General features: G+C 40.1%; 1 protein-coding gene and 1 pseudogene across 1 annotated transcript in view; one reads left to right on the top strand and one right to left on the bottom strand.

Moving 5' to 3' along the window:
- The window catches only part of Col19a1 (collagen type XIX alpha 1 chain), a 305,509-nt gene that overhangs the window by 75,812 nt on the left and 215,225 nt on the right, over window positions 1–14,472 (top strand). The window lies entirely within an intron of this gene.
- Window positions 1,769–2,380, bottom strand: LOC129677503 (ADP-ribosylation factor 1-like; annotated as a pseudogene).

The raw sequence follows: 14,472 nt of genomic DNA, 5'->3' as shown, positions 1-14,472 counted from the left end.
ACTCCTAGTTACAATTATGGTGGAACTGTTGGTTATTCACTGTAGTGACCTTAAAGCGCTTTTGTTTGAGAGATTCATTCATTCATTATTTTATGCAATTTAAGGACTAAGGAATAGGAAAATCTGGGGGTATTTAACAAGAACCTGGTCCCTGTGTGTAGGTTTAAAGGTTTTTGTTAATCTGGTGGTTTTCCTCTTATTTTCACTTTCACTCTAGTCCGCCCAGTTCTTTCTTTACTCAGGTTCTGAGCTACTCCCTGCTCCTGCTCTGGCTTCTGGTTCTCCTTGCTCTGTCCATCCTGTCCGTCCAACAAGGCCCTCCTCTGCTCACCACTGCCTCCCTCTCCAGCTTCCTCGTTCATTTCTTGACGTCTATCCCATTCTCTACACTTATTTCACTTCCCTGCCATCCCTGCCTGAGTCTCTCCCTAGATATTTTCATGTTTCCTTCTTAGCAGCTCTAAGGAGAGATTGTTTTAAATATAAATGCATGGGTTCCCTAGCAGGTGACTTGAGGGTATTTTTGCATCAAGGAAAACGATGTATTATACAGTCCTGCCACTATTACCACCCCTGAGCTTGTCTGCACTTCTGAAGATTGAATCCAGGGCTCTGCATATGCTGAGAAAATACTGTATCACTGAGCTGATTCCCAAGTCTCTATTCTTGACCATTTCTGAATAAGACCAAGTTCCATATACTACAAGTAAGGTCAAGGCTCTCTTCCCATTCGGTGACAGAGTTTTAGTGTATAAAACAACAATATGTGCTTTAAAATGTTTTTTCAAATTGTGCATTGATAGCAGTAAGAGGTTCCATGATGCCAAATAAACCAATTCCGAGATTTCCCCAAGCTAAATTTAACAGCTCCAGCTTCAGTGTTTGTCAAAATACAAAAGGAAGACGTAGAGGATGTCTTTCGATGGCAAATTGGACCCTTGCAGGCTGAGGGAGGAAGCTACTTCACACATGGAGATGGCGGTGCTCCAGGACGCGGGTCTGTAATGGACCGACCCTCCCAGCTTGCACGCGCTCCTGCTGGTGAGGCCCAGGCCTCCTGCCAGCGTGGCCAAGGGGGCCGAGGAGTAAGCCGGGTATGCAGACAGGCCTGGCCACACAGCGAGTACAAGCCGGGCCCTGCATCTCACAATGGCCCCCAGCCCACCCCAGGTGACCATGCTAGCACAAGTACAAGCACGATGCAATGGCGACCCAAAGACAGGCAAGTCACGGGGTCTCTACTGTGACCATGGTGGCTTCTTCGGCACCTTATCTCCTGTTCCCACAGGTAACAGGTGAGCTGATGGACTGGCATTCAGGCTGTAACCGCAAAACCTACACTAGTCATAGTCTCTGTTCTGTGTGTTCAAGTGTTCTTGTCTTATGTTCTGAACTTGTCCTGTATTTTAAAAAAATGCACTGAGTTTGGGTTGAAAACCAACCACCAAATGGATACCGACACCAGTCTACAGCCCAATGGCTCCCGGAAGTCAGGTGCCCCTCCACCCTTCTCAGTACGGACAGTGAGTTGATTCTCTTTTTACAATAAAAAAGCTACGTGATATTGCATAGGAGTACCAGAAACTGCCTCAGTGGAAACAGAAACTATTTACATTAAATAAAAACCTGGCTGCAGGCTGCGTCTGCACCCGTACAGCACGGTGCAACTGTGACCAACCCAGGGAGAGAGCTTCCGGCGGCGCCCAGGACCACAGAGAGGAACTCGGAGGGCGGAGAAGAGGAAGTGAGGGGGAGGGAGGGGTCTGGTTCACTTCTGGTTCCTGAGCTGACTGGACAGGCAGTCCAGTCCTTCAGAGTGCCCGTGCCTGCTGCGCAGGTGGCCTGAAGGTACCAGTTCCTGTGGCATAGAGAATGCACCCCCAGCTTGTCTGTGATGTCAGCCACATCCATGGCATTGGAGGAGGGGGAGTCCTGCTTATTGTCAAACACCAAGAGAACGGCATCCTGGAGCTCATCTTCAGGTAGCATCCTCCCGAGCTCTTCACGGGCCTTGTTCACCCGCGCTCTGTCATTGCTGTCCCCTAGGAAGATCAAGTCTTGGGTGTTCTGGAAGTAGTGGCTCCAGAGCGCCTGAATCTTGTCCTGGCCGCCCACATCCCACACAGTGAGCTGATGTTCTTGTACTCAACAGTCTCCACGTTGAAACCACTAGGGGGATGGTGGTCACGATTTCGCCCAGCTTCAGTTTGCAGAGAATTGTTGTCTTCCCCGCGGCATCCAGGCCCACCATGAGAACGCACATTTATCTATCTATCTATCTATCTATCTATCTATCTATCTATCTATCTATCTATCTATCTATCTATTTATTTATTTTGCCAGAAAGGCCCCTGAAGAGGTTTGCAAAGATATTCCCCATGCTTGTGGACATGTGGAAGTGATACCGGCCAGACGCCTCCACGGCGGCAGCTCCCAGCCAGGCGTTGGTTTCGCTCCCTGCTTTAAAATGTTTTAAGTGGCATGGGTTAAAGTTTACATAACTTTGAAATTTTACCAGTTAATAAATATACATTATTGACAGAACTTATTTGGGCATTCTGGATGCTAGGAAAGCGACCCGTGTCACAAAATATCAGTCGGCAGGTGCGTTGTTTCCCTTTAAAAGCCGCAGCCATAATCATTCTATGAACAACTCACAATATAGCAATTGCTGAGTGAGCGCGTCCCAGCAAAACGGCAGAATTCCCGTACAGCAAGCGGCGGTGTTGCCGCGGCTCCTGCACATGAAGCTTGCGCAGTGGCTGTGCAAAGCTTATGATTAGCCTTCGCTTCTTACTCTAACACCTTCAAGAAACGGTTTTCAGGTTCTCCTCTTCCTTGATCATCCTCGCAATCCCCTTTAAGCCGTATAGCTGGCTATCGGTGATCTTCTTTAATAGCAGAGGAGAGTTAAAAAACAAGACACAGAAATCCATTAACATTCTCTTCCGTTTTCTACACTTTTCCTCATGGCTCTCACTGGCTGCTGATGAACACACTGCATGATGACACACAAGGACCAACTTACCCAACCTGGATGCTCGGGGCAAGAATTTCATAGAATGTTATTTTATGTACCTGCTTTTGTCCAGCCCAAGGAGTGTAGCTTGTTGGTTGTTACAACGCAGATGGTGTGAGCTGGCTGCATTCCAGGAGCTCAACGTTAGGGCGTCTACTTAGGATTTACTTATGTGGACTGATGATTCATGGAAATCATATCTTACAACAGCCTCCAGGTTGAATCAAAAATTCTTTCTTAGTTAATGGTAAATTAGGTGGTCACCTACCTTGGCTCTCACCTTTTCTTCCGATTTGTTAGATGACCCTGGGGAACTTTCTCATTAATGCTGATGGAAGGCAATTATAAATTATTCCCTTTAAGTCAAAATCTGTTACTTTGATTAATCAACCTGAGAATCTTTTAGAGGGTTCAAGGCAGCTGCTGTACTTTCAGGTGTATTGGTAATATCTCAGGTGAGAGTCAGCGTCTCATTGTGCTTTATTGATAAATTTACAGGCTCTTTGTAAATTTAATTTTTGTTTATTATTTATTGCAATTTACTCATTTTGTATCCTGACTGTAGCCTCCTCCCTTGTCCCTGCCCAGTCTTACCCTCCCTCCCTCTTCTTTTCCTATGCCCCTCCCCTAGTCCGCTGATAGGGGAGGTCCTCCTCTCCTACTGTCTGACTCTAGCCTATCAGGTCTCATCAAGACTGGCTGTATTGTCTTTCTGTGTAGCTTTGCAAGGCTGCACTCCACCACAGGGGAAGATGATCAAAGATCTAGCCACTGAGTTCATGCTAGAGACAGCCCCTGCTCCTCTTACTAGGGAATTCACTTGGAGACTAGCTGCCTATGGGCTACATCTGAGCAGTGGTTTTAGGTCCTCGCCATACATGATCCTTGATTGGGGTATCGGTCTCTTCAGGGCCCCCTGAGCCCAGATTTTTTTGGGTTCTGTTGGTCTCCTTGTGGAGCTCCTGTTCTCTCCAGGTCTTTCTATCTCCCTTTTCTTCCATAAGATTCCCTGCACAGTGCCCAAAGATTGGTTATGAGTCTGAGCATCTGCTTGATAACCTGTTGGATAGAGTCTTTCAGAAGCCCTCTGTGGCAGGCTCCTGCTCCCTGTCTTCTGCTACTTCCAATGTCTATACTGTTTGCTCTACTGAATGAGGATTAAGCATCTTTTCTATGGTCTTCCATGTTGTTTAGCTTCTTTAGGATTATAGATTTTAGTATATTTATCCTATATTATATAGCTAATATCCACTTACAACTGAGTATATGCCAAGTGTGTCTTTCTGCCTCTGGGTTACCTTACTCAGGATGATCTTTTCTAGTCCCATCCATTTTCCTGTAAATTTCATGATTTCCTTGTTTTTAATTGCTGAGTAGTATTCCATTGTGTAAATGTACCACAATTTCTGTATCCATTCCTTGGTTGAGGGACATGTAGGTTGTTTCCAGATCTGGCTATTACGAATAAAGCTGCTACAAACAATTTAGTCATAGAATTAAGAGTCTTCCTATGCTGCTAGATGTCATTGGGTTACTGATGCATTTCAGAAATGAATCTAATTATTCTTTTTTGTGTGTGAGTACCAAATCACCTAGGCAGTATAATAAATGAACAGCTTCTGAATCCAGTTAATGTTATGGCTGTTTCTAAGTCTTCACTTGAGAAAATAGAAAATGGGGCTGTGTTGCCTCTTCTTGAATCACAAGCATCCTGAAATAGTCTCTGAAAATATGGATAGATTATACTACTATCAGGTAACTATCTTGAATCAGAATATAAGCATGTGGTCACTCCTCTTTTGGAACGGTGGCCTTCAGGTCTCATTGTTGACTCTAACTCCATTCTATTACAGTTATCACCTTTTTTAGCTTTGTAATGGTTGTGAATTTTATACATACGAATTCTGGTGACCTGAGTCACTAATATAAGTGTTGAATAAGAAAAGGCATGCCATTGTCACCCAATCCTCTTTCTGGGCAACAACAGCCAAGTGCATCTGAAGATAAAACAATATTGCTGCTTAACCATTGTCTTACCTCACTGGCATTTAACCCATCCCTATCAACTGATTCTTTGTTAAATGTTAACCCAATCAAATAAACTGAAGTTATAACACAGGTTTTAGAGATCATGTTTTAGAGATCATCTTATTCTCATGAATTCCTTAAAATTACTTTCAAAAATAATTTAGTCCAGACATCTACCACGAATCATTATTAAAATACCTTTAATGTATCTATATTTTTAAAATGAAGATACATTATTGTATCACAGACCAGCCTACCATTCAAGATTCTCAGAGATTCATGTCAGTGGGTGATTGCCATGATCTCTGGGTATCTGTCTTTTATATGTGCTCTCTATCTTAATGTTTGTCTTGGTCTCAGGGGTTTCTAGGAACAATCAGTTAATTAAAAGGCCTTCAATTTCTTTTCCAACCTTTTTGATGTCAATGAGACTCAATAAGAGACAAGAATCCCTTCAAAACACATGCTGGGTTTTAGAACAGATTTGTTTGTTCAATCACCCAATTTTTTGATCATTTAGGACCTACTCCAGATGAGCTACTGTGTTCAGCATTAAGATAACATGAAAGAGACTAAACCTCCTCTCAAAGAACACCTGTGAAGTGTTTGATGGTGGCTTGTGTAGGTTGTAATATGAAGAAGGAGAAAGGAGCACATGCTACCTGGGAGCTAGAGGTACATTTAGGTCAAATCTTATTCATTAGTGCACCCTGAAGGGTAAGTAAAAGTTCGCAGAGCAGGAAGAGGCTGATGAAAGTTCAAAAGTTCAGTGCAATACATTATGGGGGGAGTATAGGGAATCTGAAGGAGTATATTGTGTGTCAAAATGGAAAGCAGTATGACCACTGGAGGAGAAATAAAAGCTCCTTAGAAAATGATTGAAGTACAGCTTCAGGCAGAATGTCCAAAGATGGTGGAGAGGGAAGCATCAAAGAAAGAACATCAGAGGTTCCCTGGAAGCATCCAGTTGCTGATATCTGTAGCTTACTTTCCTCAGTACAGGTTCCATCAGACCCCCCAATCAACTAACCATCTTGGTAAGGAAGCTGGATGTTTCTGGGAGAAATCTCTCATGAGAACACCCACCTGAAGCTTCCAGACAGAAGATTAGAGGATAAAATCCCTTCGGAAAGCCTCAGGCAGCATAAGAATGACTTTAGTTAAGCTCTCCATTTATACTCAAAATTTATAAAAACTGAACAGTTTAGTCTAGTGGGGAGGACAAATTTGACCTCTACTATAAGTTTAGTCTGCTAGCCAAAATCTTGAGACAATGATATAAATCCAATCATTTAAGCTCCTTTTTGAGTAAAAAAAAATCTATCTGTCTGTCTGTCTATCTATCTACCTACCTATCTACCTATCTACCTTTCTATCTAAGTAAAATGAAACATAGCCACTTCTTCGATGAAGCAAACATGATTTGGTTTGGTTGTCAAGTGTTTTGGTGAGTTACTGATTATACCTGCTAACAAGCAGATACAGTGGCTACCAGTAACAACAACAACAAGACTCACCCAAATTTCAGCAATTTTCTGGCGAGGTGTCTCGTCTTTATTCATGATCTTGCTCTTCTAGCTGTCAGAGAAACACCAGGGATTCTGTATTTCCTCTATAAATCTGCTGGCAGGTTATTCAACAGTTTCTTTGCTAGGATTTCATCTTGGCTTTTGAGAAGTAAAAAAATTTTATGTATAACTGGATTTAGCAAGCTAAGCTAGAGAGACAGATAGGCAGAGAGAGAGAGAGACAGAGACACACACACACACAGAGAGAGAGAGAGAGAGAGAGAGAGAGAGAGAGAGAGAGAGAGAGAAAGGAGCCAAAGATAGAGAAGGAATAGAAGTAGGGGTGTAACTTAAAATACAAAAAGTAAGGAGGAGAAATACAGGAAAAAGGCTTTGATACATTTTTTTTAAATATGTGTTTTTGTCTCCACACATGCACTCACATGAATTGAAGAAGTTATGTCAAACTGTGTGTATGTGTTGTGTGTGTGTGTGTGTGTGTGTGTGTGTGTGTCAGAGACCATCCTTGGATGTCAGCCCTCACATTCCACCTTATTTGAGACAGGGTCTCTTGTTCACTGCTGTGTACTAGGCTCTCTGTCACTTCAGTTTCTGCCTTTGCATCTCATCTCTCCATAAGAAGTGCTTAGATTTCAGATGTGCTGTATTACCCTTTCGCACATAAGGTGGAAGGCAAGGGCTGACCCATATTAAGTTGTTTAAATATTTAAAATGTTCTAAGATAAAACAAGATAGTTTCTAAGAAGTTGAGATAATTCAATCACTCAGCTAATGAAACATAAACCAAAGCTAGATTTCATTCACAAGCACACATAGAAATGTATTAAATAAGACATTAGCAGATAGAATTGAACTGTTAAGCAAAGAGCCAAATAGGGTAAGATTAGGATGTTCACGGAGATTCTGGTTAAGGAATTACCAAGTGCATTACATTAGCCAATTAAAGGGTATAAATTGAGCTGTCCTGTTAATAAAGACTGAAGCTTTGAATAACATCAAGTAGCACACTTAATAAAATCCCCGGGTAATACACACTGATAAAATATCTTTACTGAAATCCAACAGTAAATATTTCTAATAAAAAGAAAAAAAACTGTATTAGAAACTGAATAAGCAAAATTAACCCCTAAAGGTAAAAGTTCCATTGTTTCTTTTGAAAATTAAATAACATGAAATCAACTAAAAATGATAGTTATATTAATATAGTATTAATGAACATTTGCTCTTTCCAGAGGATATAAGAATTAGGATAATTTAACAGCCCAAGATATCACAGCATTCTTAATTTCATATTAGACGAAGGCTGAGAAGCACACCACACTAACATTCCGTAAGATTTCTGCATCGCTGTAAATATCACATCACATATAGGAATAAATTCAGAGCCTGGAACCTGACCTGTCCGTTCTATGATCAGACTGACTCTTATATTTCAATCAAGTAAAGAAGGACGGATTTTTCTATAGAGGCTCTGAAACTTTTGAATTTATCCTCACAAAAAATAAATTCCAGATGGTTGAAAGAGTTAAGTCAAAATCAGTGCAAAGCAATACATGTTTTATTTGTGAAAACTAAGAACAGGGTATACATACCAAAACATGAAAAGGACAGAAAAAAAAAAAGATAGTTTCTTACACATATAAAAATTGAGCACTGTGTGGTACAGGATCATTGTAAGCAAAATCAACTAAAAATGATAGTTCTATTAATATAGTAGTAATGAACATTTTCTCTTTCCAGAGGATTTTAAAGTTCTGATGAGAAAGGAAAAATCCAAGTAACTCAGTTTTTAAGTGTGTAAGATCTATGAACAGGCAGTCACTAAACAGCAACCTCGCAATGTTAACACGGTAAAGCTGGAGCTTAACGGTAGTCTGTGATGTGTAATTTAAAGCAATTATGCGACGTGACTTAACACCCATTTGGCACCTGTTGCTGGATGGAATTCAAGGGCAAAGGCATGCCCATGCATTGCTGGTGGTATGCACAGAGCTGTATTCTCTTTGGGAAAGCAATTTGGCAACATCTGTTCAGAAATGAAAAATGCATAATCCTTTTACCTAGCAATCACCATCTTGAGAATCCTACTCCTGTGAAGTATGTCACAGGCAAATGATGGTGTTTATGGCTTTAAGGAGCATAAAGCTTTAATACAAGTCCTAATGGAGTCAGCTGAATCAGCCATTTACTAAGATCTGCACAGTTGGCCCACAAATGTTATGTAAGTATCACTTATTACATATACATTACAAACTGTGTAGCGTGCTGAGTTGTAAGGAATACAGTGGTGTTTATTGCAGATTTACTTATAATGGCACAAAACTGGAAACAGTCAATGTCTTTAACAGGAACTAATTGAATAAATAATGGTATAGGCCTGTCATAGAATATTATGGAAATAGTTAAGAAAATAGGACTATATGAGTAAAACAAATTAATTTCTAGAAGGTGATGTTGAAAGAGAAAATAATACTACATGTATGTAATAACCAATAGTTTGAAACATAACAACTTATATATGTATCCAGTTGTGCTTGTGTAAGCTTTCATAAATAAACTGGAAGGGCACGCACCACATTGATAAAAGTTTGATATCCAGTTGAGTAGATACCCATTTTAAAATTGAGTGTGCTGGAGATACAGCCCAACAGTAGAGTGCTCAGGAACCTGGGCTGATATGCAGCATATCGAAAAGTAAATAAAAGAAAAGAAGAAAATAGCAAGGGCACAAGAAATTGTTGACTGTTTAACTTTTATATATACCTTTATTTTTTGAAATACTGCAATGGTGTGAATTTCCTAAGTTTTGTATTGATAAATGTTAAATTCATAACTATTATTATTATTATTATTATATAGCATATGTGAAATGTACTGATGAATGGAAAAACAGCTTAGGTAATTGCTATAATAATCAATAATGAAACTGAAGCAGAATTGTGAGAGCCACAATTTTAATGCCACAGTAGCAATGGGAGGGAGGTGGCAACCACTAAAACATTAAACATAGAAATGAAAGTAGAAAAAGAAGACAAGAGAGATGAAGTCCCAAACTGATCCCTTGGCCTTCTTGTTTTCCGTTCCTGTAACGATACGACGCCAGATAAATAACACATCTACAGTATGCATTCAGCAAGACACACACACACCTCTAGCTTTTAAGGTTGTCTCGGGCAAACTGGTATCTTAGAATTTGCATATCAATTTCAAAATCAACTCATGAGTTTTGGCTCTCACATACAACCTGCTGAGATTTTGAATGAGTTGGTTTTTTTAGTATGTAAGTTGATTGGAATTCATCTTAAAGTTATAGAATCATCCAATTCATAATATAGCTAGTTACACTTTTTTCTTGTTTAGGGTTTTTTTTTTTTGGTTATGTGTATGTATATGTGTTTGTGGGTATGAGCATATGAGTGCTGATGTCAATTGAGGCCAGAGGCATTGGATTTCCTGGAGCTGGAGTTCTAGACAGTTGTCAGCTGCCCGTAGTGGGTGCTAGGAATCAAATTCTGGTTCTCTACAAGAGGATTTATTATTTAAGTCTCTGAGCCAGATTTCCAGAGATGGCTTCCTCTTTGTTCTTAGGAATGCCTTGTAATTGCCGCTGAAGAGGTAACCTTTGTTACAATTTTTACTAGGCATCCGATGTGGACATGTGTGTGTGTGTGTGTGTGTGTGTGTGTGTGTGTGTCCATGAGTGGTGGCCAAAGGTTAATGAAGGTTGTCGCCCTACTTCTCTCCACTTTATTCTTGAGACAAGGTCTAAGACTTTCTAGGTCATAACTCACCTTGTTATAGTTAGTTGCAATTGTCTACCTGTCATCTGGGAAGACAGAAGCTCAACCGAGATTCTAGCAGGTTGTTCCGTGGGACTGTGAGCATGTCTGTGAAGCAATTTTTAATTGCTAATTGATGTAGGAGTGCCTGGTCTGAGGTGAGTGCTAACATACCCGTGCAGTGGGCCTGGGTTGTATAAGAACCCTGGCTGACAATGGCCTAAGAGTAGCAAGCCAGCAAAGCCAGTAAGCGGAATTCCTTTATGGTCTCAGCTTCAGTTCCTGCCTCCAGGTTCCTGGCTGGAGTCCCTACCTTGGCTTCTTCCCTCCATGATCGGCTGTAACCTGAAGGCCAAGTGAATGTTTTGCTTTCCCAGGGTGCATTTGTTCAGAATGCTTTCTCAGAGCCACAGGAAGGCAAAGCAGAGTATTAGGCTATATGGACAAACACTCCTATACTTCAAGTTTGTATTTTTTTAGATTTCTTTCCTGCCAGTATGCAAAATAGTGTATTACTACAGCATTTGGGAAAGGGGTATGTTACAGATCTTTGCCAGTTGTCTACAGTCAAGGAGGAAGAATTCAGTATTTAATATTCGTCATTTGCAGGGTTCAAAACATAAAGTGCACCCCAACACACGTCTTTTAGGGAAGAATTATTTCCACCAGCATTGCAAAACTCGAATTCTTCAGTGTTGAAATTTCGATAATACAAAGTTCAAAGTTACAGTGTGCCTAAGCTCTGCAGTGGGAAAGTGGGTGTTATGATTTTCACCTGCATGACCCACTGTCTGAAGCAGCAAGTTAGGACTTGCAGAGGAGCTTAGGTCACAAGAATTGACGAGAAATGACTGGTGCCAAGCATGAGGCGATCTAATCATTCCTGTGGTCCAGAGTTATGTGGCCCAAGGGTGACTCCAGCCCTGTTAGACTAGTAAAGAAGGAGGAAGGGACACTCCAATATCTCACTTAGACCCATTTGTTAGTGACCTAGTCAGAAAAAAATTAAGACTGCTTACAACTGAATGGTAAGGGAGTCACAATGAGATACAAACATAGTTGTTAAAGAGTAGTTGAGCAGAAGCTTTAATTACCCAGATCCTGAAACTAAGTTTTGTTTATTATTTATGAACATTTTAAAAATACCTTAATCTTATATTTCAACAGTTCACTAAAATTAGAATAGAATAGAATAGAATAGAATAGAATAGAATAGAATAGAATAGATCTCCCCTGAGAGTCTTTGAAAGTTTGGATCATTTAAAAGGCATATTATTAATTTTACTGAGCTAATAACCGTTATGGTCTAGTCGTGAGGATAATATTTATCATGGGACACCTTAAAACGCATATTACCATAAAATGCCTAATAAGGACTTTCCACCTATATAAATTGAATTTAATAGATTGTAACAGCTCCAGAGGGCCTGGTAGGATCTTTTGCAATCCCAGCTTAGGACCTTGTTAAAACATGCATTCTTTTTATGTTATATTTTAGTTAGACACTTTGCTCTACCTATTTAAGCATGAGTATGTTTGTTTTGCTTAGTTACAAAAAGATAAAAATGGAAAAATAATTTCCCAGTTCCTTGGTCTACTAAAAAAAGGACGTTTATGGTTAATTCTATTGTTTTTAGTTTTAAAAAACATACACAGAAATGTCTATTAAAATTAATAGTTGCTGTGCAAAGCATTTTATAACATATTGACCTGCACTGAGAAAATCCTTTTATTTTTTTGCATGTCAGAATGTGATAGTGTATGTGTTACTGTTTAAGCCGAGGTTATTGTTAATTACCAATGGATATACTTTAATGAGAAGCACCAGATCGAAATTATACTCAGTGTCTTTCATAATATGGGTGGCAGACTGCCTACATTAAAGCCTCCTGGTCCACTAGATCTGAAGCAGCCATATTCCTTAGAAGTTTGCATTCTATTAAGGGTTCTCAGAGAACTTGCACAAAGACAAGACTGAAGAGCAGTGGGTATTTTTGATCTATAAAGGCATATGCAGACGTAATACAATTAATACCTGGAGTTCCCGCTGTAATGAACACTGCCCCCTAGCTGTATGCCTCTGCTGCGCAGTGCATGTAACAACTCTGTAAATGTTCCCCTGGGGAAAAATATCAGGCCTAATATCAGTTTTCTGCAGCCAAGGAGCCATGGCCACTTTGGCACACATGAGAAGTCACCCAGCTTTGTGACTCAATACAAATTTGAATGTAATCATCTGCTACAGATTCTCTTTATTTCTAAGATTCAGGGTCTTTTGCAAAATCCATTTTAATGGATCAAATCAAAACCTGCCATCTCTGTCCACAGTGATTATATCTGGCTCATCAAGCTATGCCAATATACACAAAAAAAAAGCAAACAAACAAAAACACAAGAAGTCCAAATCCTGTCATGTTATTTCATTTTACAATAGTCCTTAAAAATGGAATTACAAAATGTGGAATTATGTGATATACTAACGCTATACGGTTTTTCATTCCTTTTCCTAGTAAAAATGCATACGATATCCTCAACTCAATTCAGTAAAATTTATTCTTCTCTCTGGCCCAGCCACAAGACTCCACTGCAGTTCTCCATTTTTTCCTGAAAAGCTTAAACTCTGAATCTTGAAATCAATTTTAAATGAATTCCTTGAAGTAACTGCCCATTGCTTCCACACACTACACCCTGTGTGATGTTATCAATACAAGTGGACTCATCCAGAGGCCCTTATGTGCTTGCAACTGTCCTCCAGGAGTTAAAGACAGGCACACCACACTTTTATCTCATCTCTTCTATTTGCTCACTTTGAAGACTTGACTCTAACAATGCCTCCCAGCTTTAAGCAATGGTTAGATTGCTGTGCAGGACTCCTGATTGTGCTTCCTCAGGAGCCTTTGGCATTCTTCATCTGCTATAGAAGGCCCTGACTGGGATTGAGTTGTTAATACCACAAAAGTGCTCTATAAAACTTATTTAAGGAGTGTCTTTTAAAAATGTGACAAGTTTGAAACCAAGTGTTGAACATCTTGTTTGGAGAAGAAGAAAAAAAAAATGAGTAGATAAAAATGAAGGTTTAAACTCAATAACCTAACCTAGGGATTCTATATAAGCCTCACAAATGGTTCATTATTATCTCCCTTCTATGAAACAAATCTTTGGAGCTGAAGAGATTGCTCAATGGTTAAGAGCATGGGCTGCTCTTCCAACCAGAACAGTTGCTCACAACTGTCTGCAACTCCAGTTCCAGGGCACCTGACACCCTCTCACCTACATACATGTAGGCAAAACACCAATGCACATAAAATAAAAATAAGTAACTTATTAAAAATAGGAGACAAATTTTTACATTGTAAGCGAGTTTTTAAATTCAGGTAAATGATTTAAACGTGAAAATGCAGCGTCACACCCACATTCCCTCCTTATTAGTATAAGCTTATTAATTGCAGTGTTAACAGTGACTTATTACCCTAAAGAATGGAAAACCCACAGGTTAGTTCTTTCATTTCCTTCTCACATGAGCTACACTTGACTAAAAATGCAGCCTCGAGTAGCACCTCTACTACTCTCGGGTAATATAGACCAGAACATAAAGTAGAATTTTACATATGAATTCCCAAGATAAGATCTGTCCCCACTGTAAAGTTGCTGTCGGAGACTGACCTTTCCCTAGTAGATCCCAGATGAAAAATTGGTAGAACAAACTATCCTTACATTGACAAAATGACAGTATCTTTTGCAAGAACTCTCTCTTAGACATCTTCACAAACGCAGGAAAATTTACTGAGTCTCATGCTGTACGATCTAAGGAAGTAAAACAGAAATAGATAACATGCCTGTGTGAATAAGTGCATACCATTGCTCAGAGGGAAGACAAACCACCATCCTCTCCTCCCACAGATACTGTACTGGCTGGTTTTGTGTGTCAATTTGACACAAGCTATGGGCATCAGGGAGGAAGGAGCCTCGTTTGAGGAAATGTCTCCATGAGATACAGCTGTAAGGCATTTACTCAATTAGTGATCAGTGGGGGAGGACCCAGCCTATTGTGGATGGTGCCATTCCTGAAATGGTGGTCCTGGGCTCTATCAGAAGGTAGGGCTGAGCAAGCAATGGG

The sequence above is a fragment of the Psammomys obesus genome, unplaced genomic scaffold, assembly GCF_907164565.1.
Source record: "Psammomys obesus unplaced genomic scaffold, mPsaObe1.curated_primary_1811, whole genome shotgun sequence".
Classification (NCBI taxonomy): domain Eukaryota; kingdom Metazoa; phylum Chordata; class Mammalia; order Rodentia; family Muridae; genus Psammomys; species Psammomys obesus.
The sequence above is the reverse complement of the archived record's forward strand: the minus strand, read 5'-3'. Positions and strand labels throughout refer to the sequence as shown.